The 24,707-nt window shown below is 38.3% G+C and overlaps 1 protein-coding gene across 7 annotated transcripts in view; it reads right to left on the bottom strand.

The window, feature by feature from the left end:
- Positions 1 to 24,398, bottom strand: part of map2 (microtubule-associated protein 2) — a 256,627-nt gene extending 232,229 nt beyond the window's left edge. For all 7 annotated transcript variants that reach the window (XM_062068869.1, XM_062068871.1, XM_062068872.1 and 4 more), the window contains exon 1: positions 24,309 to 24,398. The gene's annotated coding sequence lies outside the window, so the exon portion shown is untranslated. The remainder of the gene's footprint in view (positions 1 to 24,308) is intronic.
- Positions 24,399 to 24,707: the final 309 nt, after the last annotated feature.

Raw genomic sequence — 24,707 nt, 5'->3', positions numbered from 1 at the left:
CATGGCTTTTATTTACAAAAAAAAAAAGTATGGCCACTCAGTCAACATTGACAACAACATGACAAAATATTCTGTAACAATGTAAACATTTAAAACTTTTAACATTTAACAAAATTAAAAGTAGCTTATTTGCTTTTTAATGTGCAAATATAAAAGTCAACATCCAGTGCAAATCTTAATATTCTGCAATAGTATAAGCATTTCAAAAGTAAAAGTATTGCTTATTTTGCTTTAAAATGTGCAAAAATAAAGATAAACATCCAATACAAAAAAGTGCAAAACGAAATATTCTGTAACAACAGTGTAAACATTTCAACAAAAGTGAAAGTATTGCTTATTTGCTAAAATGTGCAAAAATAAAGATAAACATCCAATACAAAAAAGTGCCAATCTAAATATTCTGGAGCACTGTAAACATTAAGTATTGCTTTTAAAATGTGCAAAATAAACATCCAGCCCAACACAGTACACAATAACCAATTCTACTCATTCCAGTGAGTGACTAACAGTTGTAATGAAGAAAGGTTAGCATGTCTACATGCTCTGGTTCTTTTCTTGTTTACAATATTCCCAGCAGCTGAAAATAGGCGCTCAGAAGGGGTCGATGTGGCTGGAACTGAGAGGTAATTAGCCTTCACCTCAAACCAGGACTGCGAGTGAGCTGAGCTGCAGTTTAAGTTTCTAGAAGGTCAACGGGCTCATAGTGATGTTACTAGTAGTTGACTGGGAGGTATTTATTATCATTTGGGGAGAGTCCGCTGCCTGATGCTCACCTGCTAAACACTAAGGATGTGCGTATAGATCCTGTGGTATCGATATATCGATACTCACACGCTACTCATTTGGCATCACTTTTCTGAAAAAAGTATCGATATAAACCAAAAAACGGCGTGTGGGGGGTGCAAGCATCACTTTCAGATGTTTTTGATGACTTACTTAACTGACTATGTGCTGGGACACCCCTGTACCTGGCAGAGTATAGAGCTGGCCGAGTCACGTCACAGGAGACCGCGAATGAGCGTCGTCAACGTGCAACACACACACAGCCAGCCGACAGCGATGCAGCCAGGCATATCCAGTGTCAGGCATTGTTTATTTTATTTTTTTACTGAATATTTTTGTTTAAATGATTATCCTAAATTCAAATAATTTCCACACAGGGGAATTTACTGTTAGTTGAAAATTGCTTGAGTATTTAAAACAAGATAAGAAAGAGATACAATTTGGAGATTCTTCATCTTTGCATTACAGTTTTATTTTTTTCCAAGAAAATCTTGAAATATATGATTGAATGTGATTTTGGTTTTAGTCTGTAACATGATTTCTTACATTTCGAAAACATTAGCCTATTTCATATTTCATTAATTGCTAATCATATCACAAACTTTAAAAAATAACTGCAGCTTCTTGCGATTCGGATTTGACAGTTAATTGGAAAGCCCTAATATCTAATTATTATTATATATAATATATAATTATTATTATATATAATATTAAATTTATTTTTCATATTTATGTTATTTATTTCAATTTTACTTTTATTATATATTGACCATAATACATGTGGTATAAATGGTCTGTATTTGTCTTGTGATTTGTCATAAATAATAATAGTAATAATATTTTTGACTAAAAAAATTGCCAATAAGAAATTAATGGTATGGGTATTGATGAAAATGCAAGAAAAAGTATCGGTATCGTATCGAATCCTAAAAGTGTGGTATCGCCCATCCCTACTAAACACCTATCTGCTCCACGCTGAAGCGCTGACTACATGCGCTCTGAATACGCACTGCTGATTGGCTGATAATGCTTCGTGTGTACCAATCAGATGGTTGTGTGGGTGGGACAATGCTGCGTGTGTACCAATCAGATGGTTGTATGGGTGGGACAATGCTGCGTGCTGAGACAGAGGCAGGAGCAAAGCAACTTGTTAAGACTTTAGCAGCTAAAGTTAGCTTTAGCTTACAAACTCGTTCGGTACACCCCCGTACCGAACCGAAAGCCCCGTACCAAAACGGTTCAATACAAAACACATACCGTTACACCCCTAGCAGATACAAATGACACATTCATGTATTTGTGTAATGATGACAACGTATGCTAACGCGGACGATTGACTAGTTGATGGTTGATGGTTTTCTTTTCAAATGTTCGTTCATAGCCGTTGTGCTGCTATGATAGGCCATTTCCGCTCGACACAGTGTGCATACAACAACATTATTAGGCTGTGTATTAAAATACTCCCACACTTTTGACGACTTTTGGCGTGCGTTTTTCCCCCTCGCTCGCACAGTCTGCTTTGCGGTCCGCCATGACGGTAGTGTGACGTAATTATGCGACGCGTCGACGCACAAAAACGGCGTCGACGTATTTACATAACCGATGACGTCGACTACGTCGACGCGTCGTTTCAGCCTTACAACATACTGTGTAATAATATACTGTATGTTGGTATCCCTCTAATTACATGAAGGGGAAACTGCACTTTTTTTTGGAAATGTGCCTATTTTTTTAAAATCCTTATGTAAGATAAAAACACGTGTTTTTAAGAAAATGCATTTTAAGTTGTAAAATATGGTAAGTAAGAGGTGGCTAACAATGCAGAGAATGAGAGTACACTATTATGCCCATAAAGTACTCTAAAAAAAACATCCAAAAAGTGCCAACAATACTCCATTTTTACATGTCGTGACCTGGATATTAACAAGTATTAGCGATGTTGTTATTATAAGTGCTAACACAGACAAACTATTTTTAGCAGAGTTAACTAGCTTATGCTGCCATATTTACATATTGAGCTGCTGCATCGCCTCTGAGTTGGTGAAAGTCAATTCTAGATTATAAATCATGTCTCTCACCTGGACAGTAGAAGGTTGTGGACACAAACCCACAAGTTGGTCAACTTTGACATCCAACTTAGACCCGGAGATGGCGAGAAAGACACGAAAAAAAACAATTTTTTTGTAAACCCTTTGTGAGGATTATGATGAATTGTTGATGTAAAGGGGAAGATATAAACACCCCATCAGTCTTTATCCCAGTGAGAGCAGATATTATACAGTAAGTGATTGCTTTATTATGTTTGTCTATCTTGTTTAGCACTTAGCAATACTGCTACATGATGCTTAGTTTTGGACTAAAGCTGCATCTGTTTAGCACACAGCTTCTAAAACTTGTAGATCATCCTCATTATATTCAGGCTCAAAAATAGAAGTTTCTGGATCATCATTTGTCCCAAAATAGTCTTTGTTGTCTCTCATCAAGTCTGCCATGATTAGTAGTCTTGTTGTTGTTGAAGGGAAAGTGAATGTTGTGATGCGTCTGTGAAATTAATATGACAGCGTATGCTTGAATTGATCAAAATATGTTACATTTATAATGAATGTTACTAGATACTACATATACTACATACAGATACTACAGATAGTATCTGGAAGTCTCTCCAGAGAGATTTTGAGGACGGCGGAAAAGATCATCATGACTTCTCTTCCTCCTATCCAGGAGATCGCAAAAAGCCGCTGCCTGACCAGGGCTCAGAAAATCTGCAGAGGCTCCTCCGACCCCCACCAAGGACTGTTTTCACTGCTGGACTCTAGAAAGAGGTTCCGCAGTCTCCGAAGCAGAACCTCCAGGTTCTGTAACAGCTTCTTCCCTCAGGCCGTAAGATTCTTGAACGCATCATAATTATCCCCTCAACTCCCCCCCAAAATGGATTAACTCGCTGGAATATAAAGACAATATAACATACATCCATAAACCTGGATGCATATGCAAAAGTGCAATATATTTATCTGTACAGTAATCTATTTATTTATTTATATATGCACCTCATTGCTTTTTTATCCTGACTACCATGAGCTAACGCAACAAAATGTCGTTCTTATCTGTACTGTAAAGTTCACATTTGAATGACAGTAAAAAGGAAGTCTAGTTTGAAAAAATACTTACAGCGTGTATATAAAACCTTAATGGTTTTTGGACGTTTTTAGAGCGCTTTATAGACGGAATAGAGCAACTCTAATTGGCTCTGTTGTTAGCTGACTCTTGCTAGCGTTTATTTACGATTTAGAATGCATTAAAAAAAGAGAAAAAAACGTGTTCTTGTCTTACATAAGGATTGTGAATGATAGACAATGTAATGGCCAATCACTGGCACATAAAGGTCAAAGGTTAAAAGAGGAGTAAGATGGATTGTAGGCGCTCACAAGACCCAATTGTGATTTCAGGACCAGATACATAGAACATAGACAGGACCAGTCGGGGGAGGGGCGGGTCATTCCTGACTTCCTTCATCAATTTTGGCAATCCATGACAAAACAATCCATCCCTCTGATATGAGCATTTTCTGAATCAGCTAATGCCATTGTTAGTTGCCATGGAGACTGACTGCGTTAGGGTGTTGCTATGGAAACTGAGAGGCTGCTCATCACCGCGCGCAGCAGGCTTCAGTCGTCCCTGGAGCCAAGCAGTATTAGACAAAGACCGTAAACCTCAATAAATATGTTGGGACAGTGCCAGACTTTGTGCTGCTGGTGTCAAAAAGGATTGTGAGTGATAACCTGAATCGATCGCTTTTGTCCTGAGATAGTAAAAATGTACATGTTTGGTGGGAAAAAAATGCATCATTCTTTGGAGCTCTCTTAAAGAATCCACCCGCAGGAGAGTCAATAAAACACGTGGAGAAGAATCACTGGGAAAATGTGAAATGAGTGCACATCTCAACCAATTAAGCATCCTGCCTTCTCCCTAAGGAGCTAATTGGCAATCAGCAGAGTCGTTAAAGGTCACATGAGTTGCATGCCAAGCAGAATTGTGTAACAGTGCAACTTGCTGCGTCCGAGCACGCTTGATGCGCGTTGAACGCTGCACTTTTGTGTCAACACTGCCGATTGGTCAAGAACATATCAGTGGCCTTGTGGTTAGAGTGTCCGCCCTGAGATCGGTAGGTCGTGAGTTCAAACCCCGGCCGAGTCACACCAAAGACTATAAAAATGGGACCCATTACCTCCCTGCTTGGCACTCAGCATCAAGGGTTGGAATTGGGGGTTAAATCACCAAAAATTATTCCCGGGCGTGGCCACTGCTGCTGCTCACTGCTCCCCTCACCTCCCAGTGGGGGATCAAGGGTGATGGTCAAATGCAGAGAATAATTTCGCCACACCTTGTGTGTGTGATCATTGGTACTTTAACTTTTTTAATTCACAATCCTTATGTAAGACAAGAACACGTGTTTTTCTTTTTTTTAATGCATTCTAAATCATAAATAAATGCTAGCAAGAGTCAGCTAACAACGGAGCCAATTAGAGTTGCTCTATTCCGTCTATAAAGTGCTCTAAAAAACGTCCAAAAACCATTAAGGTTTCATATACACGCTGTAAGTATATATGTAGTATCTAGTAACATTCATAATAACATGTAATAATTACATATATTGATCATTTTAAGCATATGGCGGCGTATTTATTTCACAGACGCATCACAACATTCACTTTCCCTTCAACAACAACAAAACTACTAATCATGGCAGACTTGATGAGAGACAACAAAGACTACTTTGAGACAAATGATGATCCAGAAACTTCTATTTTTGAGCCTGAATATAAGGAGGATGATCTACAAGTTTTAGAAGCTGTGTGCTAAACAGATGCAGCTTTAGTCCAAAAATAAACATCATGTAGCAGTATTGTTAAGTGCTAAACACTTTAACTTTAACTTTAATATACAAACATAATAAAGCAATCACTTACTGTACAATGTCTGTTCTCACTGAGATAAAGACTGATGGAATGCTTATATCTTCCCCTTTACATCAACAAAGTGGTTAGAGTGTCCCCCCTGAGATGGGTAGGTTGTGAGTTCAAACCCCGGCCGAGTCATACCAAAGACTATAAAAATGGGACCCATTACCTCCCTGCTTTGCACTCAGCATCAAGGGTTGGAATTGGGGATTAAATCACCAAAAATGATTCCCGGGCGCGGCCACCGCTGCTGCTTACTGCTCCCCTCACCTCCCAGGGGGTGATCAAGGCATACTTGCCAACCCTCCCGGATTTTCCGGGAGACTCCCGAAATTCAGCACCTCTCCCGAAAACCTCCCGGGACAAATTTTCTCCCGAAATTCAGGCGCAGCTGGAGGCCACGCCCCCTCCAGCTCCATGCGGACCTGAGTGAGGACAGCCTGTTTTCACGTCCGCTTTCCCACAATATAAACAGCGTGCCTTCTCAATCACGTTATAATTGTAGAATGATCGAGGGCGAGTTCTTGGTTTCTTAAGTGGGTTTATTGTTAGGCAGTTTCATTAACGTCCTCCAAGCGCGGTAACAACACACAACAACAGCAGTCACGTTTTCGTCTACCGTAAAGCAGTTCGTCTGCCGTAAACAGCAATGTTGTGACACTCTTAAACAGGACAATACTGCCATCTAGTGTACATGCATATGTGACAATAACATCTACGGCTTTTAGAGAGTGCAGTGCACAAATGCGCACACAACAAGGAGAAGAAGCAGAAGAATGAGGAAGATACAGCCGTGGCGACGCCGACGACGAGTAAGATGAAGAAATACGCTTGTAAGTTCCAAGCCGCAGCTGCGATTGGACCTGGATAGCTTTCGGGAAGAAGTAGTGGACTACCAAGTGCTTGGCAGTGAAGATCTTCCTCAGGAAGCAAAGATTGACCGGTTTTGGGCCATGCTTGGGAGAGATGGAAGATTCCAGACTCTAGTGCATTTGATGAAAGCACTTTTGTGCGTGCCACACAGCAATGTGACAGAGAATAGAACGAGGATGGACAATTCAACCCTTAACTCAACAATGAGTAGATGAGTGTTATGTGTGTGTACATGTGTAAATAAATGAACACTGAAATTCAAGTATTTGTATATATATATATATTTGTATATATATATATATATATATATATATATATATAAATAATAAAATATATATATATATATATATATATATATATATATATATACATATATATATATATATATATATATATATATATATATATATATATATATATATATATATGAAATACTTGACTTGGTGAATTCTAGCTGTAAATATACTCCTCCCCTGTTAACCACGCCCCCAACCACGCCCCCCCCCAACCACGCCCCCCCCCCCCCCCCCCCCCATCCCCCACCTCCTGAAATCGGAGGTCTCAAGGTTGGCAAGTATGGATCAAGGGTGATGGGTCAAATGCAGAGAATAGTTTCGCCACACCTGGTGTGTGTGTGTGACAATCATTGGTACTTTAAATTTAACATAAGCTTTTTTTTCCAGGACTGATAGTGAGACCGATTATTAGTAGTCAAGGAGGCCGATAAGTGATATTTGGAGGCGATATTCATTTGCAGTAAAAGTTATTTAATATTATATGTCAGTAAACATGTGGAAAATACTTTAAGTTGTTTTTTAACATCATTTGCGAACCCGCACAAATAGACTCAAGAACAGTTTCTACCCCCGGGCCATAACTGCACTAAACGCAGCTGGAATGTAAAAAATAAAAAAATAAAAATAATAAAAAATAAAAATAAAAAAATAAAAACTCCCTCACGTGCAACATGAGGAAGCCACCGGTCAATCACGATCCGGGACTGTGCAATCAGCGATTACACGCCAACTGGACAATAGTTATCATATTTATTTACATATTTAATCCAAAATAAAATGCCTGCACAGCCTAGGAGGTAGGAAATGCTGACTCCCACCCCCTCAGCACACTGGGAACCAGCATTACTCCTCTCTAGTCAGTTCACTAGTCACTTTATACTTTTTACTGTCTCGTTTTTTCTACATTGCCTCTTAGAGTGGTCTTAGGCCATATTGCATATTGTGTATATTGTGTTGTTTTTGTATATTGTGGGGTTTCTTCTTTTTTTTTTTAATGCAAAGCACCTTAGGGAAGCAACCTAAATTTCGTTGGACCTGTACCTGTACATGCACAATGACAATAAAGATCATTCATTTTTTAGTAAAGGTGAGACCAGCAGTGATATTATGTTTGATGTAGGGTTGTCCCGATACCAATATTTTGGTACCGGTACCAAAATGTATTTCAATACTTTTCTATACTTTTCTAAATAAAGGGGTTCCACAAAAAATGTCATTATTGGCTTTATTTTGACAAAACATCTTAGGGTACATGAAACATATGTTTATTATTGCAATTTAGTCCTTAAATAAAATAGTGAACATACTAACTATACAACTTGTCTTTTAGTAGTAAGTAAACAAACCAGGGCTCCTAATTAGTCTGCTGACTTATGCAGTAACATATTGTGTCGTTATTTTGTCAACATTATAAAGGACAAACTGTAAAAATTGATTATTAATCCACTTATTCATTTCCTGTTCATATAATAATCTACACTTCTGTTGAAATGTAATAATCACTTATTCTTCTCTTCTTTGATACTTTACATTAGTTTTGGATGATACCATACATCCATCCATCCATTTTCTACCACTTGTCCCTTTCGGGGTCGCGGGGGGTGCTGGAGCCTATTTTAACAAAAACAGTTTTCCTCTCCCTGCACCCGTCACAAATTGGGCAAATTTGTAGGACGTATGAAGGAAGGCAAGATTGTTTTATAAACATCTCCGCCTTGCCTCATAATGATCGGGACTTATGCAGATCCCAAATACGCAACATCAGGTGGCAAAAGGGGAGAAACGTTGCTTTTGCATAACAGGTCCCCTTGAAGACGTACACTACCGTTCAAAAGTTTGGGGTCACCCAAACAATTTTGTGGAATAGCCTTCATTTCTAAGAACAAGAATAGACTGTCGAGTTTCAGATGAAAGTTCTCTTTTTCTGGCCATTTTGAGCGTTTAATTGAGCCCACAAATGTGATGCTCCAGAAACTCAATCTGCTCAAAGGAAGGTCAGTTTTGTAGCTTCTGTAACGAGCTAGACTGTTTTCAGATGTGTGAACATGATTGCACAAGGGTTTTCTAATCATCAATTAGCCTTCTGAGCCAATGAGCAAACACATTGTACCATTAGAACACTGGAGTGATAGTTTCTGGAAATGGGCCTCTATACACCTATGTAGATATTGCACCAAAAACCAGACATTTGCAGCTAGAATAGTCATTTACCACATTAGCAATGTATAGAGTGTATTTCTTTAAAGTTAAGACTAGTTTAAAGTTATCTTCATTGAAAAGTACAGTGCTTTTCCTTCAAAAATAAGGACATTTCAATGTGACCCCAAACTTTTGAACGGTAGTGTATGTCTCCTGAGAAATACATGTTAAACATCAACTGACAGCACCAGGACTGAAGTGAGTTGTCATATGTCCGGGCGTCAACAAAAAGCCTGAAAAGGGAAGATGGTGCCTTCCAGCTGAGGAGTGGAGCACAAAGTGGTGCTGTCAAGGATCTATCAGAATGCATCAATTGTAATTCTGAAGGTCTCAAATCGCATTTTTGATCCTTTTAACAACTACCTTGTTAGCATGTGAAGGACAATACTAGTCTGACACCACATCCTTTTATTCCCCCGTCTCGTCTTCTCGCTTTGGTTCCACATGAGGAGGTGTCAGTCGTGATCACCCAACCCAAAAAGATGGGAACACTTCAAAACATGCGGTCAATGATTCTTCTTCCAGCTGACGGGAGGAGAAGACATTTTACACACGCTACAATAAAGTCTTACAGTATATATATATATATATATATATATATATATATATATATATATATATATATATATATATATATATATATATATATATATATATATATATATATATGTACATATATATATGTACATATATATATATGTACGTACATATATATATATATGTACATATATATATGTACATATATATATATATATATATATATATATATATATATATATATATATATATATATATATATATATATATATTAATTATGATTTTATGACTAATATTTTAAAGGTAATTATAGGGTAGGAAATGGATGGATGGATAGACAGTGATTGTAAGGAATAGAAACACTGATGGATGTGACACGATGATGACATAACCACTGCATTAGCAGACAGAGTTGACTTGTATGAGACTTAAAAAGCAGCTGTTGATAAAATGTGTTCCTGCTGTGAGATGTTACATGATGTCGCTGGTCTACAACCTCTTTTGCTGATAAAAATGCTAATTAAAAATATTTGTATTTATTTACACAAATGACATAAGATATGAGATATGATAAGAGTATCCAATAAGGAATATCGATATTGGTATCGATAAAACTCTAACGATTAGGGTTGTCTCGATACCAATATTTTGGTACCGGTACTTTTCGATACCTTTCTAAATAAAGGGGACCACAAAAAATGGCATTATTGGCTGTATTTGAACAAAAAATATTAGGGTGCATTAAACATATGTTTATTATTGTAATTTAGTCCTTAAATAAAATAGTGAACATACTCGACAACTTGTCTTTTAGTAGTAAACAAACAAAGGCTCCTAATTAGTCTGCTGACGTATGCAGTAACATATTGTGTCATTTATACACTTATTATTTTGTACACATTATGAGGGACAAGCTGTAAAAATGGATCATTAATCTACTTGTTCATTGACTGTTAATATCTGCTCATTTTCTGTTTTAACATGACAATAAAAAATATCGATGTAATCATAGTAGTATCGACCAGATACGCTCTTGTACTTAGTATCATTACAGTGGATGTCAGGTGTAGATCCACCCATGGCATTTGTTTACATTCAGGAGTGCTAGCTTGCTGTTAGCGGTGAGCTATTGCATCCACCTACGGTGTGTAGTGAAGCATGTTTTGCTGTTCCTCATCCTCCAGTGATAATGGTACTTGTAAGAAACGTACTTTATTTGTCACCATGTCGCCATGGAGGCCAGGATTAGTGATTTAGAAGTAGCTAAAACACTGCCGACTGTTTCAGTGTTATAACTTTACCTTTATCTTAGCTTTTTTAGGCCAAAATGTGTCCGTTCTCCCTTTTCTGTCAACACACTGTGTCTGCTTGTAAGAACTCTGTGTGTGTGCACTGCCGAACATGCTCCTCTGCTCGGAAAAAAACAGCAATGTCACGACGTGACGACATCTCCGGGAACCGGTACTTTTCAAACAGGGTATAGTACCGTTTTTGATTCATTAGTACCGCGATACTATACCAGTACCGGTATACCGTACAACCCTACTAACGATATACATCCCTAAATATCGATATCATTAACATCGATGTGTTATTGATGCATTATTGATATGTTTTAGAGCCATATGAAATCTGTTGAAATTACTGTTGTTTCCGTTTTTCATTTTACAGAATTCTGTTTTTGCATTGTGAAGAGTTAAATAAATGCAGATACATTCTGTACGTTAAAAAGCTACGACTTGGTATGTTTCCCATACTCACCGTCTTGGTCACTAATCTACTTAGAAAGGCAGCAGTGTGCAGGAGTCACACGCGTGCATGACAAAGTTAATTAGGACGGGCAACACTTATCCAATTAGGGGTGAGTTCAGGTTTATTTCCACGAGTGTTCACCTTTTTCATGCAGCTTTTTCGCATAAAATGTCACTGCAATCGTTGGGTGGGCGGCGTTGACGTCCAAACAAGAGAACACCCGCTTGCACCAGACTCCGGTCACATGACACGATCCCAACTGGTGTTGATTTTCTATTTTGAAAGCGTGCATGTTTGAGGACAGTCCTGGCTCGCATGACTTTAACACTTGCTTCCTCTTATCCGCCGCAGCCATTAAATAGATTACACATGATCCTTAATGCTTTAAAATTCAGTTCCAAGCTAAAAATGTACACATTCCAGTAAGCGTCCTTCAATTGTTCTGTAAATACCGTATTTTACGGACTATGGAACGCACCGGGATACAAGCCAAACCCAATACATTTGAGAAGAAAAACATGTTTTCCACATATAAGCCACACCGGACTATAAGCCGCAGATATACACTATATAGCCAAAAGTATTTGGCCACCCATCCAAATGATGAGAATCAGGTGTACTAATCACTTGGCCCGGCCACAGGTGTATAAAATCAAGCACTTCGGCATAGGGTTGGGTATCGAGTATCGAGTATCGATTGGAACCGGGACTAACTTTCCGATTCTCCCGGAATCGTTCAAAAGTTTAAATTTCGATTCCTAGTTTCGATACCCAGTCCGCCGACCGGAAAAAAAGAATAAGTCCGCCGACCGGAAGAAGAAGCCGCTAAACACCAACGAAGAAGCGCCCACCGCCGGAAGTGTTAGCATAGCCGAGCCTATGTAGCCGAGCGAGTCAGTCAAGCATGGATAGCGGGTGTCGGCGGTCGAAGTGTGGCTTTATTTTACTAAAAAAAATGAAATATCGGCAAAATGTAACACGTGCGACAGGACTGTTTCGTGCTTAGGAGGGTGCACGTCGAACATGATGAAGCACCTCCGAGTACAAATAAATGCGTGTCCCGTCTTCGACGCGCTGCGCCGACCATCCTCCTGTGCCTCTTCCTCTGGCTTCGACGCCCAGCCTGGCACCTCGGTGACTGCATTGCAGTCCGAATCCGGTAAGTAAAACAATATATATGCAATAAATAATGTGTTTTGCGCCAAGGTCGAGGCAGCTAACAAATTAGCCCGCGTATTTTTTCATAGACAATTTACAACCTGCTAGCCAGGCTCCGCGATGTGCTCAGCGTACTCCGTTCACCGTAGCGGCAATGGGGAAGATGTCGGTGCCACAGACGGAAGAGTGCCACAGAAAGGTCACTGCACACATAGTGAAAAGACTGCATCCCTTTTCAGAGGTGGAATCTCCAACATTTAGGTTGGTTAAGCAATAACGTTAGAGCTAAGCTAATTGATACTGGGCTAAACAGTAACAGCAACATTACATGTTTGTTTATGTTTGCAGGGATATGGTGAAAACTTTTAACCCAAAATACATACCACCTTCCAGGGACTACCTGTCAAACACATTGATCCCGGCATGGTACAAGAAGAATCGGAATCGAGAATCGTCAGGAATCGGAATCGGAACAAAGAATCGGAATCGGAATCATTCGAATTCAAACGATACCCAACCCTACTTAGGCATGGAGACTGTTTCTACAAACATTTGTGAAAGAATGGGCCGCTCTCAGTGATTTCCAGCGTGGAACTGTCATAGGATACCACCTGTGCAACAAATCCAGTCGTGAAATTTCCTCGCTCCTAAATATTCCAAAGTCAACTGTGGGCTTTATTATAAGAAAATGGAAGAGTTTGGGAACAACAGCAACTCAGCCACCAAGTGGTAGGCCAGGTAAACTGACAGAGAGGGGTCAGCGCATGCTGAAGTGCATAGTGCAAAGACTTTCTGCACAGTCAGTTGCTACAGAGCTCCAAACTTCATGTGACCTACCAATTAGCCCACGTACAGTACGCAGAGAGCTTCATGGAATGGGTTTCCATGGCCGAACAGCTGTATCTAAGCCATACATCACCAAATCCAATGCAAAGTGTGGGATGCAGTGGTGTAAAGCACGTCGCCACTGGACTCTAGAGCAGTAGAGACGCCTTCTCTGGACTGATGAATCACACTTTTCCATCTGGCAATCTGATGGACCAGTCTGGGTTTGGAGGTTGCCAGGAGAACGCTACATTTCAGACTGCATTTTGCCGAGAGTGAAATTTGGTGGAGGAGGAATTATGGTGTGGGGTTGTTTTTCAGGAGTTGGGCTTGGCCCCTTAGTTCCAGTGAAAGGAACTTTGAATGCTCCGGGATACCAAAACATTTTGGACAATTCCATGCTCCCAACCTTGTGGGAACAGTTTGGAGCGGGCCCCTTGCTCTTCCAACATGACAAGCAAGCAAGGCCGATAAAGACATGGATGACAGAGTCTGGTGTGGATTAACTTGACTGGCCTGCACAGAGTCCTGACCTGAACCCGATAGAACACCTTTGGGATGAAATAGAACGGAGACTGAGAGCCAGGCCTTCTCGACCAACATCAGTGTGTGACCTCACCAATGCGCTTTTGGAAGAATGGTGGAAAATTCCTATGAACACACTCCGCAACCTTGTGGACAGCCTTCCTAGAAGAGTTGAAGCTGTAATAGCGGCAAAAGGTGGACCCACATCATATTGAACCCTATGGGTTAGGAATGGGATGGCACTTCAAGTTCATATGTGAGTCAAGGCAGGTGGCCAAATACTTTTGGCAATATAGTGTATATGTTGTGAAATTAGTTATTTAAACAGAAATTTCTGTGTAAATGGACCCACTAGCTGCGCAACCTAGCTCTCCAATCAGCTAAACAGTCTCAATAACTCCACGGTGACGTTTTGGTGAATTTATGGAGGAATTTGTGAAACTGGAGCAATACAAACAGAATGTTATTGTAAGTTAATAATACTAACACAGACACTCGTAGTGAATTAGCTAATGCTAACGACGCAAGCTTCATTACACTACGATGCACGTACAAATATGCATGAAAATACTCCTACAAACATCACACATGGGACGCTTTAGTGAGTAAGAATTGTTTTAGTTATATTGTAAAACTTACAAACATTGCTTTGAGTGATGAATGTAGAATCCTTTTGAGTAAAAACGCTACGGACGGCTAGAAGACGGAACAGCATTTGAACTTCCAATTTTACGCACTAAATGGAAGGACACTGCAGCGCCTGTCGTGAGCGAACTTGTCCAAAAGATGGCGCCATAGCACAAACAATAACACACCTTTTCAGTGTCTTTGCTTGTTTTTTTTTAACTATTTGCATTATGACCGTCAGGGAAGAACATTTTTTAAATTAGCCGCACCGTTTTATAAGTCGCAGGGTTCAAAGTGTAGGGGAAAAGTAGTGGCTTATAGTAAATAATTTATGGTATTTGGGCTGCAATGATTTATCAATTACCTCGATTATCTCAATTTGAAAAAAAAATTGGGATTTACAATCTGTTGCTTCGATTAATCATTTAACGAGTGTAAATAATACAAATTGATAGTAAGGAGAACCCAAACTTTAGATACACTGAAATGGTTTCTCTAATACACGCATGTTAAAAGTGTAATTTTAATGTCGATGATGTGCAATTATTAAAAAATAGAATGAAGGGTATGCAGGTTTATTTAAACTATTATTCCTAAAATACACATTAAAGAAGAACGGCACTTTTTTTTTGTAATTGTGTCTATCATTCACAATCCTTATGTAAGACGAGAACACACGTTTTTTTCTTTTTTTTATACATCCTAACTCGTAAATATTGGGCTCATTCAAGGGTAGAATCTCAATTCTAAATCTCTCCAAAAAAACATCCAAAAAGCGCCACTAATACTTCATTTACATGTCGTGACCTGAATATTAACAAGTATTAGTGATATTGTTATTATAAGTGCTAACGCAGAGGAACTACTTTTAGCGGCGCTATGATAACAGAGAGCTAACTAGCTTATGCCACTATATTGACATATTGAGCTGCTGCATCGCCTCCGAGTTGGTGAAAGTTAATTCTAGATTATAAATCATGTCTCTCACCTGGATAGTAGAAGGTTGTGGACATAAACCCACAAGTTGGTCAACTTTGACATCCAACTTAGACCCGGAGATGGCAAGAATGACACCAAAAGACGCTCGTTTGTGGCACAATAATGAATTTTTGATGTAAAAAGGAAGATATAAACATCCTATCAGTTGGCATCCCAGTGAGAGCAGACATTGTACAGTAAGTGATTGTTATGTTATGTTTGCTGTCTCTCATCAAGTCTGCCATGATTAGTAATCTTTTTGTTGTTGAAGGGAAAGCAAACATTGTGGTGCGTCTGTGAAATGAATACGCCATTGTAGGCTTAAAATGATCGAAATATGTAAATGTAACATGTTATTATGAATGTTACTAGATACTACATATATACTTACAATGTGTATATAGAACCTTGATGGAGGTTTTTGGAGTTTTTTAGTGCTCTTTATAGGCGGAATAGAGCGACTCTCATTAGCTCCATTGTTAGCTGACTCTTGATTGCTTTTATTTTGGATTTAGAATGCATGAAAAAAGCAAAACATGTGTTCTTGTCTTCCATGAGGATTGTAAGTGACAGACACAATTCCAAAAAAAGTAACAAAAAGGTGAGAGCTTGTATCTCAAATTACTCGTAAGTTTAGGTACACCTCAAGACTAGCAATATGATGTGGACTATGTCATGTGGAGTATGGTTTACAATCTGTAGGGTTTTCCTAGGACACGTGGACCAAAACCCCGACCATGAGGTGCACCATGGGATGAGTTCACGTCTCACAGGGACAACAAGGCGGTGAAGACGTCGCTGTATTATGAGAGAGGTGCACTTCTGACTGGCACAGGTACATATTCACCTAGGCATCACCTTCACACTCAATGCCCCGCCCCTCAATCCCCGTTGCAAGTCTCGAGTTTTTGTGTGTCGTAACATGTTCATACGCGCTTATTGTTGCTTGAGGTTTTTTCTAGTTCCCCCGGCCCATAAGAGCTTATTTAGGATCTGCTTTTTTCTCCTCCTCTATGTTTACTTTTTCCCCTACCTTTTTTTACAGGGCGCCCCCTTGTGGTGACTCTTCAGTCTTTTTGGACCGTGACAGGTTGTCAAAAAAAAAAAAGGTAAAAATGTAAGACAAAAATAGCAAAAAGACGTAATGTCATGAGAAAAAAAGATTAACAAATATGTGGGGGACATTTTGATATATTTTATTTTGCAGATATTTTATATCAAAACGTGTCAGATTTGTGTTACAACTGACAAATTGTATTATTATTCAATATTAGCATTAAAATGTCAGCTTTTTCTTATTACATTATGTCTTTTTGCTTATTTTTTCTTACATTTTTACTTTTGTTTTTCCAACAATATTTTGTGGACCAACAAAACTTGAGCTTTGATCAGCAAATGGCCCCCTGGTTACCCTTTGGACATCCCTGTAATAATTAATCATCGTACACTGTGTCACACACTTGTCTTGTCTCTTGTCTCTAATTAGGGCTGGCATTTTTTAAATCAGATAAATCACATATTGAAATTTGGAATTAATCATGATTGATCACATATTCATATTTGGAGTTAATCATGATTAATCACATATTGACATTTGGAATTAATCATGATTAATCACATATTGAAATTTGGAATTAATCATGATTAATCACATATTGACATTTGGAATTAATCATAATTAATCACATATTGACATTTGGAATTAATCATGATTAATTACATATTGACATTTGGAATTAATCATGATTAATTACATATTGAAATTTCAAAATAATCATGATTAATCACATATTGAAATTTGGAATGAATCATGATTAATCACATATTGAAATTTGGAATTAATCATGATTAATCACATATTGAAATTTGGAATTAATCATGATTAATCACATATTGACATTTGGAATTAATCATGATTAATCACATATTGACATTTGGGATTAATCATGATTACTGTAACGTATTATTTTCGGGTCTCCCTATGTCTAGCATTAGAAGATTACAGTTGGTACAAAATGCGGCTGCAAGACTTTTGACAAAAACAAGAAAGTTTGATCATATTACGCCTATACTGGCTCACTTGCACTGGCTTCCTGTGCACTTAAGATGCGACTTTAAGGTTTTACTACTCACGTATAAACTACTACACGGTTCAGCTCCAGCCTATCTCGCCGGTTGTATTGTACCATATGTCCCGACAAGAAATCTGCGTTCAAAGAACTGCGGTTTATTAGTGATTCCCAGAGCCAAAAAAAAGTCTGCGGGCTATAGAGTGTTTTCTATTGGGGCTCCAGTACTATGGAATGCCCTCCCGGTAACAGTTAGAGATGCTACCTCAGTAGAAGCATTTAAGTCCCATCTTAAAACTCATTTGTATAATCTAGCCTTTAAATAGACCCCCCTTTTTAGACCAGTTGATCTGCCGTTTCTTTTCTTCTCTCCTCTTCTCCCCTGTCCCTTGGGAGGGGGAGTTGCACAGGTCCGGTGGCCATGGATGAAGTGCTGGCTGTCCAGAGTCGGGACCCCGGGTGGACCACTAGCCTGTGCATCGGTTGGGGACATCTCTGCGCTGCTGACTCGTCTCCGCTCGGGACGGTTTCCTGCTGGCCCCACTATGGACTGGACTCTCGCTGATGTGTTGGATCCACTGTGGACTGGACTTTCACAATATTATGTCAGACCCACTCGACATCCATTGCTTTCGGTCTCTCCTAGAGGGGGGGTTACCCACATATGCGGTCCTCTCCAAGGTTTCTCATAGTCATTCACCGACGTCCCAATGGGGTGAGTTTTTCCTTGCCCGTATGTGGGCTCTGTACCGAGAATGTCGTTGTGGCTTGTGCAGCCCTTTGAGACACTTGTGATTTAGGGCTATATAAATAAACATTGATTGATTGATTGATTGATGATTAATCACATATTGACATTTGGAATTGATCATGATTAATCACATGTTCAAATTTGGAATTAATCATGATTAATCACATATTGACATTTGGAATTAATCATGATTAATCACATATTGACATTTGGAATTAATCATGATTAATCACATATTGACATTTGGAATTGATCATGATTAATCACATGTTCAAATTTGGAATTAATCATGATCAATCACATATTGAAATTTGGAATTAATCAAGATTAATCACATATTGAAATTTGGAATGAATCAAGATTAATCACATATTGAAATTTGGAATTAATCATGATTAATCACATATTGATATTTGGAATTAATCATGATTAATCACATATTGAAATTTGGAATTAATCATGATTAATCACATATTAAAATTCAGAATTAATCATGATTAATCACATATTAAAAATTTGGAACTAATCATGATTAATCACATATTAAAATTTGGAATTAATCATGATTAATCACATATTGACATTTGGAATTAATCATGATTAATCACATATTGACATTTGGAATTAATCATGATTAATCACATATTGAAATTTGGAATTAATCATGATTAATCACATATTGACATTTGGAATTAATCATGATTAATCAAACGTGTTTAAATGCTTGCACGATTAAAATTTGCTTAAGAAAATACGGCAATATTTGTACACAAATGCAATTTTATTGTCAGAATGTCACCCAGGGACATTTTTAAACATTGTATTTTTTATTTGCACCAAACTTGGCAAAAAATGTATCTAAATTTCTGTCAGGATGTATTTTAAATATATTATTAAGTTTTATCCAAACTTATATCAGGATATATATTAAATATAATATTTTCTTTATTTAAAGTTATTTCAGGATGTATTTTAAGTAGTTAGTTTGATCTCAACGTTCTTTCAGGATAGATTTTAAATATAATATTTCGTTTTATCTAAAGTTTTTTCAGGATGTATTTTAAATAGTTTGATGTCAATGTTCTTTCATGATATATTTTAAATATAATATTTCCTTTTATCTCAAGTTTTTTCAGGATGTATTTTAAATATAATATTTAGTTTTTTCTCGAGTTCTTTCAGGATGTATTTTGAATATAATATATAGTTTTATCTCGAGTTATTTCAGGATATATTTTAAACATGATATTTTGTTTTATCTAAAGTTATTTCAGGATATATTTTAAATAAAATATTTTGTTTTATCTAAAGTTCTTCCAGGATGTATTTTAAATATAAAATGTAGTTTTAATTAAAGTTACATGATTAATGCGATAGTTAACTTGTCAATTTTGACAGCCCTACCTTAAATATATGTAATCTGTCAATATGTAATTTATGTCGGTTTTCAGCAGTTTTTTTTTTTTTTTTTACAAAATAAAAATATATTAAAATGGCCCCCATATACTTTGACACCCCTGTTGTATGTCTGCTCTTGGACTTTTTAAGTGCAATGATAATAACGTTTCATTCCTTTCCATCACGCATATTTTATTGTCCATTTCCAATATTTATTTGTCACCTGCGATCTGATGAGTGGCCAACAGTGGGAGTGAAATATTGCCGCGTGCATACTGTACATGACTTATGCAACAAGACACATACTGCAGGTGTCAAAATCAAGGTCACCGGGGGCCACATCTGGCCCGCCACATCATTTTGATATAAGCCCGGAAACAATAGGCGTGTGTAAAGTACTTTATCCTTTCTGACTAAACACATTCGTTATTTCCAGTTTGACAGAAGAAAAATCATCTACTGCGTGCAGATGTATATTTTTGAAACTTCAATATAATCTAACCATGGATCGAGTATTATGGGCTAGACTACTGCAACACACTTCTTGTCGGGATCCCCAGCAAGAACATCCAGAAGCTGCAATACATACAGAATAGTGCTGCTAGGATCCTGATATCACAGCAATTCTCAAATCCCTTCACTGGCTTCCTGTTCCACTCAGGATTGAATACAAAGTCTCCCTACTAACACACCAGTGCCTCTATGGAAATGCCCCCCTCTACCTCAAAGAACTGCTCACCCCCAAATCCTCCACACGACACCTCCGCTCCGGACAGGCTAACCTCCTCCAACCTCCGAGGACAAAGCTACGAACAATGGGAGACCGGGCTTTCTGCTCCGCCGCTCCCAGTCTGTGGAATGCTCTCCCTGACCACTTGAGGGCACCACAAACTGTGGATGCTTTTAAAAAAGGCATAAAAACCCTTCTTTTTTTAAAAGCCTGTTTTTAGATATATGCATACTAGTTCTAGCTATTAGGCTGTTCTAGTTTTTATTTTTATTTTATTTTTTATTATCTTTTTATTTTTATTAATTAATTTATTTTTTAATACACTGTAGCACTTTGAGGTTGTTTGCTCAATGTAAAGTGCTTTTTACAAATAAAATCTATTATTATTATCATGATTATATTTATCACACATTCCAAACATTTTTTTTTTTTGTTCAAATAAAAACAAATATTTCAATATCTGCTTGACTTGTGATTTCAATGCAATGCACACCGAAAACTTAAAGCATGCGGGGGACCATTATGATATTTTTCATTTCAAAACCAATACAATACTGTAATTATTGTAACCATTAGGGCTCCCCACAATGTTGGTGAACGTTAAAAAAGGGTCCCAGTCATTGAAGTTTTAAAAATAAGTCATATATTAATATTTTATTTATTTTCAGCACTTGAAAATCTATAGATCAACTTCAGATCTATCCATTGCCATAAAGGTTTTTCTTTTTGTTTTATGCCTTTTTTCCCCAAAGAAAACCCTTTTTTTATGCAAAAACACAAAATTTCCCCGAAGACATTTTTCAAAATGAAATATTTAATGTAAAGTAATTGAAGCCTTGAATAAGTAAATCATTCATAACAAAATTGATTTTCATTCATTATCATTTGTTTTAGAAAATCTGACTTCTCTGGGATCCAGAAGTGTCACAAAAGTGTTCAAATTAAATCATCCATCCATCCATCCATTTGCTACCGCTTGTCCCTTTTGGGGTCGCGGGGGGTGCTGGAGCCTATGATATTAAAGTTAAAAGTTAAAGTACCAATGATTGTCACACACACACCAGGTGTGGTGAAATTTGTCCTCTGCATTCGACCCATCCCCTTGTTCACCCCCTGGGAGTCGAGGGGAGCAGTGAGCCGCAGCGGTGGCCGCGGCCGGGAATCATTTTGGTGATTTAACCCCCAATTCCAACCCTTGATGCTGAGTGCCAAGCAGGGAGGTAATGGGTCCCATTTTTATAGTCTTTGGTCTGACTCGGCTGCAGTGGCGTGCGGTGAGGTTAATGTCTGGTGAGGCACGACTGCATCATCACAGTCAAATTTACAAACATATGAACCTGCAGTGCAGGTGTACCTAATGTTGTGTCCCTGCGGTCGTTCGCGGCTCCTGCAGCGCGAGCATTGTTGTTTTTGCACTTTTTGGCTTCTTGTTAAGTGACTTTTTTTGGGTGGATTCGGTCTTGCACGTGGAGGGTTTGGGTGTGGGCTTTGGTTGGTGTGGCCGCGGTGCTCCCGTGGGGCGGTGCGTTCTGCGGCGGAGGTGCTAGGCACCAGGAGGCGGGGTTATGATACGAGCCTCACACAGTGTGTCTCCGCAGCAGATTTATGATCGCTCAGCACTAAAAATACGTTACACACATACAGTTGTTGACAAAATACACTGTACATTATATACCTCAGCTAACTAAACTATGGAAATGTATAATATAATTCATATAGCAATACGCTCTCACTGCACAGCAGGCCAGCAGTTAGCCGAGTCGCAATCCATGGTGAGGCACAAGTGCCTCAACTGGCTGCTGATCACCGCACCGTCTCTTCTCAGTATTTGAACGGCAAATGTGAAAATAAAAATAAAAATAATCTAAAACTGGTGAAGTTAAATGGAAAATAACTTTAGTATAATCACTGGATACATATAACAATTTAATTTTTTTTTTTTTCTTTTTTTTTTCTTTCCATGATGGCAGGTGAGGCCCCGCCTCCCCTGCCTCTAGTGACTGCACGCCACTGCTCGGCCGGGGTTTGAACTCACAACCTACCAATCTCAGGGCGGAGACTCTAACCACAAGGCCACTGAGCAGGTGCATATAATAGGACTTTTCAAGGATCCAGAAGTGTCACAAAAGTGTTAAAAAATAAATCATATAATAATATATTAATTAATTACATATTATGACTTTCAATGCTAAAAAATTGGGGTCAATCAATTGTATAAATGCCAGATGAGGTGGTTTCGGGCATCTGGTCAGGATGCTACCCGAACGCCTCCCTAGGGAGGTGTTTCGGGCACGTCCGACCGGTAGGAGGCCACGGGGAAGACCCAGGACTCCTTGGGAAGACTATGTCTCCCGGCTGACCTGGGAACGCCTCGGGATCCCCCGGGAGGAGCTGGACCAAGTGGCTGGGGAGAGGGAAGTCGGGGCTTCTCTGCTTAGGCTGCTGCCCCCGCGACCCGACCTCAGATAAGCGGAAGAAGATGGATGGATGGATGGGCTTTTTTTCCCCCAAAGAAAACCTTGTTTTTTATTGCAAAAACACAAAATTCATTGATTTTGATGCATTATTTTAGGACTTCTCAAGGATCCAGAAGTGTCACAAAAGTGTTAAAAATAAGTCATATAATAATATATTAATTCATGACATATTATGACTTTGAATGCTAAAAAATTGGGGTCAATCAATGGATTATAAATGTGTATAATTTTTGGAGCAATGACAGTTTTAAAGTAAAAACGTTGTGTTATATGTCAACGTTACAACTTTTTCCTGTTACATTTCACCGGTTTGCTCTTTGATGACACTTTTTTTGTGTGAAAGTGGTTCTAGAATGTTGGAAAAATTAGCATAAACAGGCTGTAAAAAAAACGAACACTTTTTGATGTAAATTTTATTTTATTTTATTTAAACCGTAAAATTCGACAAAGCTGCCACTTTTTGTCGCAAAATCTACCGATTTTATTTTTTAAACGGTGTACATAAAAAATATCTAATAATCAATTGCATATAGCGTCACAATATCCTCATGCGTGAATACTCTTCTATTAATTAACCATGACTGCAATGTGGCCCTCCATGAAATGAGTTGGACCCCCCCCCCCCCCCCCCCCCCCCCCCCAGCTGGAGGCCCCTATGCATGCAGTCCCTCACAGCAAGGCGGGGCGGAGTCCCAGTCCCAGTCCCAGTCCCAGTGCCAGACTTCATACATGCACCATGATGAAGTGCTCACGACCACAGAAATCAATAGTCAGTCCCTTTGTGGAGATGAGGTATGCTTCCATTATCGGACAGCTGCATGCCATTAGGCTTCACAACGCATAACATTGAACAATGAAATAATATATATATATATACATATATACATGTATATATATACAGATATACATGTATATATATATATACATCTATACATGTATATATATATACATATATAGTTAGTAGTTACCGACACTACAAGTTATGTTTCTACAGAAATAAAAGCTTCTTACCTTCCTGCAGTGTTAATGAGGTCCAATGCGGAAATTCACGCGCAGCCAAACCCCATTCATTCATTCATTCATTCATTCATTCATTCATCCATTCATTCATGATTCATTCACTCATTCCGATCCAACAAAACTGATTGCAAACACGTGAGTCAGCCATTCAGCTCAGTCAAATGTGTTTCATTATCGGTCATGTTTAAAAAAACAAAAGATGACATAGCAAGAAGCCAAAAGCCGCCGGATGCGGATTCAAACGACGAGCAATGGTCGATTCAAGCTTGGGTTTGCCGTCATAGAGTCACATTTAGCGGATTGAAAACAGTTAAAAGAAGAAAGGGCGGTTGTTTTGCTGGGTTTTTATTACCTGTTCGGCGCGGCGTCCTTCAATGCAACACCGGCTGCAGTCCGTCAGACAACACAGGCAGTGGCTACCGTAATGACGCCAAGTGTCGCGCCCCTGCATTTTGGTTTTCACCGGGTGCTTTTTTAAGGCTCATTACGGTGTTAGCTGGTGGTCCACCTGTTACCTGGGAATTATATAATAATAACAATACTACTACTACTAATAATAATAATAATAATAATAATAATAATAATAATAATAATAATAATAATAATAATAATAATAATATAAAATACTACTAATGATTATTATAATGACAATAATAATAATTATTATAAAATACTACTAATTATTATTATTATAATGATGATAATAATAATTATTCGGATTATTATAAAACACTAATTATTATAATGATAA

Source organism: Entelurus aequoreus, linkage group LG14 (assembly GCF_033978785.1).
Source record: "Entelurus aequoreus isolate RoL-2023_Sb linkage group LG14, RoL_Eaeq_v1.1, whole genome shotgun sequence".
NCBI classification, from domain to species: domain Eukaryota; kingdom Metazoa; phylum Chordata; class Actinopteri; order Syngnathiformes; family Syngnathidae; genus Entelurus; species Entelurus aequoreus.
The sequence above is the reverse complement of the archived record's forward strand: the minus strand, read 5'-3'. Positions and strand labels throughout refer to the sequence as shown.